Here is a 6,351-nt window from a genome sequence, read left to right as displayed (position 1 = left end):
GGTCTTCACCTGAGGACGGCTGATTGCATTGTGGCCGAAACGTCGTGAGAATTATGTTATTATGTTTTATTTTTATTATTTTATTACTTCCCTTCTACGTGACTTTACCGAAAGAACCAAGAAGACAATACAAATTCTCACGACGTTTCGACTGCAACACAAGCAATCACGTCGTGATAATTTAATTGTTTAATATTTTATTATTTTACTGTTTCCCTTCTCCGCGACTTTACCGAAAGAACCAAGAATACGAGTTCTCAATTGCACAAAATAATTCTGACAATTTGGCCGCGAAGGAAAAAACAACAACCAGGCACACTTGGATATTAGGTTTACTTTTTTAGGATCAGCATCTTTAGTTATAGTGGTAGAAATCCGATGAGCTTTGAAGCTCCGTTTAACAAACGTCCAGTTGTAGCAGCTCAGAACGTTAGAGCAACAAACAATACAACACACGATCGGAGTGCAGAGTTTAGGAAAGGGGTGAACACATCGCAAAAAAAACGAAAATTAAACTATTTTTACATAATGGGACCTCCTTTGCCAGTACCAAAATATAATAATAGGGGTTTTCCCCTTTATTATTTGGTACTGGCAATGATGTAGATGCTCACCCCGAGCCCTCATTACTCTGATAGTGCGTTGTCTTTGAGCTGTGGACGCCTTTTGGCGTCCTCTGGTCGAGCACCAATTGGGTCGAGGCTCAAAAGAAAGCCGTCCCCTGGTGTGGACCAATCAGCTTCAAGGACAATGCCAATATATTATCATAGTGAGTTTCTTGTTTGCATTTTCACTGCAAGTATTGTGGTTATTGCAGTAACATGAATCCTCGTAAAAAGGTTTCAGTTTTGTTGCCAGAAAAAAGGGGAAACCTCTATTATTAAGAAATTATTTTTGTTTTGCGGGGTAAACCCCACTAAATCTATTCGTTATTGTCCATGCCGTTTAGCCAGTACCTCTTGGCAGAAAGAGGTGGTGGGTGTCCCCCCATGTGTCACCGCACTGCACGGGACCCTGACGATCACCTAACTGCTGGTTGTACCCATTTGGTATCGCCCGTACACTTACATGGGGAGGCATATGGTCGACCGATTTCCACGGCTGACGAGGCGTGGGAAGGCCTTCACTCAGCAGCGTATTGAGCAAGGGCTGTACATGGTGGTGATGATGATGATGTTGGCGATGATGACTACGATGGTTTATTAATTGATTCATTAATTATTATTTACATGTTTACCTCTGTATTTGATTTAATTATTTTTTTCTCGCGATCTGATTTCTTGCGTCGCGTTCTATAGATAATACCTCGTGCTGGAGTACCCCTCCCACTCTCTCTCTAGCCCCTCCCACTCTCTCACTAGCCCCTCCCACTCTCTCACTAGCCCCACCCACTCTCTCACTAGCCCCTCCCACTCTCTCACTAGCCCCACCCACTCTCTCACTAGCCCCACCCACTCTCTCACTAGCCCCTCCCACTTTCTCACTAGCCCCACCCACTCTCTCACTAGCCCCTCCCACTCTCTCACTAGCCCCTCCCACTCTCTCACTAGCCCCTCCCACTCTCTCACTAGCCCCTCCCACTCTCTCACTAGCTCCTCCCACTCTCTCACTAGCCCCTCCCACTCTCTCACTAGCCCCACCCACTCTCTCACTAGCCCCTCCCACTCTCTCACTAGCCCCTCCCACTCTCTCACTAGCCCCTCCCACTCTCTCACTAGCCCCACCCACTCTCTCACTAGCCCCACCCACTCTCTCACTAGCCCCTCCCACTCTCTCACTAGCCCCTCCCGCTCTCTCACTAGCCCCTCCCACTCTCTCACTAGCCCCACCCGCTCTCTCACTAGCCCCTCCCACTCTCTCACTAGCCCCTCCCACTCTCTCACTAGCCCCACCCACTCTCTCACTAGCCCCTCCCACTCTCTCACTAGCCCCTCCCACTCTCTCACTAGCCCCTCCCACTCTCTCACTAGCCCCTCCCACTCTCTCACTAGCCCCTCCCACTCTCTCACTAGCCCCTCCCACTCTCTCACTAGCCCCTCCCACTCTCTCACTAGCCCCTCCCCCTCTCTCACGACCCCCCACCCACTCTCTCACTAGCCCCTCCACTCTCTCACTAGCCCCTCCACCACTCACTCACTAGCCCCTCCCACTCACTCACTAGCCCCCCCACTCTCTCACTAGCCCCTCCACTCTCTCACTAGCCCCTCCCACTCTCTCACTACGCCCCTCCCACTCACTCACTAGCCCCTCCCACTCTCTCACTAGCCCCTCCCATTCTCTCACTAGCCCCACCCACTCTTTCACTAGCCCCTCTCACTCTCTCACTAGCCCCTCCCACTCTCTCACTAGCCCCACCCACTCTCTCACTAGCCCCTCCCACTCTCACTAGCCCCACTCACTCCTAGCCCCTCCCACTCTCTCACTAGCCCCTCCCACTCTCTCACTAGCCCCTCCCACTCTCTCACTAGCCCCACCCACTCTCTCACTAGCCCTCCCACTCTCTCTCTAGCCCCTCCCACTCTCTCTAGCCCCTCCCACTCTCTCTAGCCCCTCCCACTCTCTCTAGCCCCACCCACTCTCTCACTAGCCCCTCCCACTCTCTCTCTAACCCCTCCCACTCTCTCACTAGCCCCACCCACTCACTCACTAGCCCCTCCCACTCTCTCACTAGCCCCTCCCACTCTCTCACTAGCCCCTCCCACTCTCTCACTAGCCCCTCCCCCTCTCTCACTAGCCCCTCCCACTCTCTCACTAGCCCCACCCACTCACTAGCCCCTCCCACTCTCTCACTAGCCCCACCCACTCTCTCACTAGCCCCTCCCACTCTCACTAGCCCCACTCACTCACTAGCCCCTCCCACTCTCTCACTAGCCCCTCCCACTCTCTCACTAGCCCCTCCCACTCTCTCACTAGCCCCACCCACTCTCTCACTAGCCCCTCCCACTCTCTCTCTAGCCCCTCCCACTCTCTCTAGCCCCTCCCACTCTCTCTCTAGCCCCTCCCACTCTCTCACTAGCCCCACCCACTCTCTCACTAGCCCCTCCCACTCTCTCTCTAACCCCTCCCACTCTCTCACTAGCCCCACCCACTCACTCACTAGCCCCTCCCACTCTCTCACTAGCCCCTCCCACTCTCTCACTAGCCCCTCCCACTCTCTCACTAGCCCCTCCCCCTCTCTCACTAGCCCCTCCCACTCTCTCACTAGCCCCACCCACTCACTAGCCCCTCCCACTCTCTCACTAGCCCCACCCACTCTCACTAGCCCCACCCACTCACTCACTAGCCCCTCCCACTCACTCACTAGCCCCTCCCACTCTCTCACTAGCCCCTCCCACTCACTCACTAGCCCCTCCCACTCTCTCACTAGCCCCGCCCACTCTCTCACTAGCCCCTCCCACTCACTAGCCCTCCCACTCTCTCACTAGCCCCTCCCACTCTCTCACTAGCCCCTCCCACTCACTAGCCCCTCCCACTCTCTCACTAGCCCTTCCCACTTTCTCACTAGCCCCTCCCACTCACTAGCCCCTCCCACTCACTCACTAGCCCCTCCCACTCTCTCACTAGCCCCTCCCACTCACTAGCCCCTCCCACTCTCTCACTAGCCCCTCCCACTCTCTCACTAGCCCCGCCCACTCTCTCACTAGCCCCTCCCCCTCTCTCACTAGCCCCTCCCACTCTCTCACTAGCCCCACCCACTCACTAGCCCCTCCCACTCTCTCACTAGCCCCACCCACTCTCACTAGCCCCACCCACTCACTCACTAGCCCCTCCCACTCACTCACTAGCCTCTCCCTCTCTCTCACTAGCCCCTCCCACTCTCTCACTAGCCCCTCCCACTCACTCACTAGCCCCTCCCACTCTCTCACTAGCCCCGCCCACTCTCTCACTAGCCCCTCCCACTCACTAGCCCCTCCCACTCTCTCACTAGCCCCTCCCACTCTCTCACTAGCCCCTCCCACTCACTAGCCCCTCCCACTCTCTCACTAGCCCTTCCCACTTTCTCACTAGCCCCTCCCACTCACTAGCCCCTCCCACTCACTCACTAGCCCCTCCCACTCTCTCACTAGCCCCTCCCACTCACTAGCCCCTCCCACTCTCTCACTAGCCCCTCCCACTCTCTCACTAGCCCCGCCCACTCTCTCACTAGCCCCTCCCCCTCTCTCACTAGCCCCTCCCACCCACTCTCTAGCCCCTCCCACTCTCTCACTAGCCCCTCCCACTCACTAGCCCCTCTCACTCTCTCACTAGCCCCTCCCACTCTCTCACTAGCCCCTCCCACTCTCTCACTAGCCCCGCCCACTCTCTCACTAGCCCCTCCCACTCTCTCACTAGCCCCTCCCACTCTCTCACTAGCCCCGCCCACTCTCTCACTAGCCCCTCCCACTCTCTCACTAGCCCCTCCCACTCTCTCACTAGCCCCTCCCACTCTCTCACTAGCCCCACCCACTCTCTCACTAGCCCCTCCCACTCTCTCACTAGCCCCGCCCACTACTCCTGTGACCACGACCCTCTTGCCGAGTACGAGGTCACGACATTTGAAACCGGGAACAAATTCCGGAATGTTTTATTTCTTATTTTTTTACAATTTATGTTTTTGTTCGGCCTAAACCGGGGCCGCTCCGGCTATTGCCGGCACGTTGGTAACTTTATTTCGGTTGTGGCGTTGTTGGCGCGACTGTTGTTGGTTAAGCGGGCACACGTGACTGCCAGGCGTTGGACTGTACCTCTATGTGTCCTCACGTATACTCGTGTACGAGGTCACACACACACACACATTTGTGGATGTACACACTTGTGCACGCACACATGCACCAAGTGCACACATGCGCACTCTGTAAACACACTTGTGTATACAAATGCAAAGCTCCCCTTATAGCCTCGACGGACTTTTGTGGAAAGTGCTGTTTCACAAAGCTGTGCACATCCACAGTTGTAGACACACACACACTTGAGATCACGACGGGAGGGGGACACTGGGGGAGGTGTGGTTACGACCCGCACCTTGATGACCCTTTGACCTCAAAACATTGACCTCAACCCTCTCTCCCTCCTCCTCCTCTACCTCCTCCTCCTCCCTCAACCTCCTCCTCCTCTACCTCCTCCTCCTCCACCTCCTCCTCCCTCAACCTCCTCCTCTACCTCCTCCTCTACCTCCTCCTCCTGCCTCCCCTTCTCCCCTCTCCCTCCCTTCTCCACCTCACCACCACTGTGCCTTGTTTGAGGAGGGACGGTGTGAGCTTGAGATGATGTATTTTATACCTCGACTCGTCATTCGTATTATTATTTGATTTATAAATATATTTTTTTCTGGCAAAGACGAAAAAAGTGTGCGGGCAGAATGGTTACATTGACTCCAATAAAGATGGCGAGCAAAGAGCGGGTTTCCCCACGCGTGTGTGGATTGTGTGTGTGGGGGGGGGGTGACCGTGCTGGTGGTGGTGAGGATGGTCACAACTGTGATGGTGGTGAATGGTGGTGATGATGGTTGTGATGGTGAGGGTGATGATGGTGGTAAGGGTGGCCATAATGGTGATGGTGGTGCAAAATTGTAATGATGGTGGTGAGGGTGATGATGGTGGTAAGGGTGGCCATGATGGTGATGGTGGTGGCGATAGTGATGATGGTGGTGATGGTGATGATGGTGGTGATGGTGTTGGTGGTTAGGGGCCGTCCATAAATGACGTCACGCGATTTTGGACGATTTTTGACCCCCCCCCCCTTCGTCACACGGCGTCACAAAGCTCTGCACCCCCCCCCCCCCAAATAAAACATGCTTCAAATCGATTTAAACTATTGTCATTGTAGTGCGTATTTAATGTGCCGCTGCACTCTGATGTTGTAGGAGAAAACATTTATTTAAAAGTCTATTTAATTAAGTGGAACGTGTTGTCTATATTTATTTAAAGTTGCACTTTTTGATGTGACGTCACATTTCTCAACCCCCCCCCCTCGTCACACATCGTCACAAATGTCTGACCCCCCCTCCCCCCCTAGGTGCGTGACGTCATTTATGGACGGCCCCTTATAATGGTGATGGTGAGGATAGTGATTGTGGTGAGGGTGATCATAATGGTGATGATAGTGATGATTGCGGCCGACTCCCCTAGGTCGACTCAGCCTCAAATGAGTACCTGGTATGGTGTGTAGACATCGCCACGAGGGAGACAAAGGCGGCCGGGTGTGGTGCTCGCCACCAACCCCCTCGTGTACTATGCCGGCCTTCATAGGTGCTCGCTAACAGCACTTGCCCCTACAGTCTCTTAGGGCTATACGGGGCAATCTTCGTCTGGGTTGATGATGATAACGGTAACAATGGTTGACGATGGTGCTTCTGATGATTGAGATCAAGGT

The sequence above is a fragment of the Lethenteron reissneri genome, chromosome 2 (assembly GCF_015708825.2).
Source record: "Lethenteron reissneri isolate LAM-NWPU_2019-01 chromosome 2, ASM1570882v1, whole genome shotgun sequence".
Classification (NCBI taxonomy): Eukaryota; Metazoa; Chordata; class Hyperoartia; order Petromyzontiformes; family Petromyzontidae; genus Lethenteron; species Lethenteron reissneri.
The sequence above is the reverse complement of the archived record's forward strand: the minus strand, read 5'-3'. Positions refer to the sequence as shown.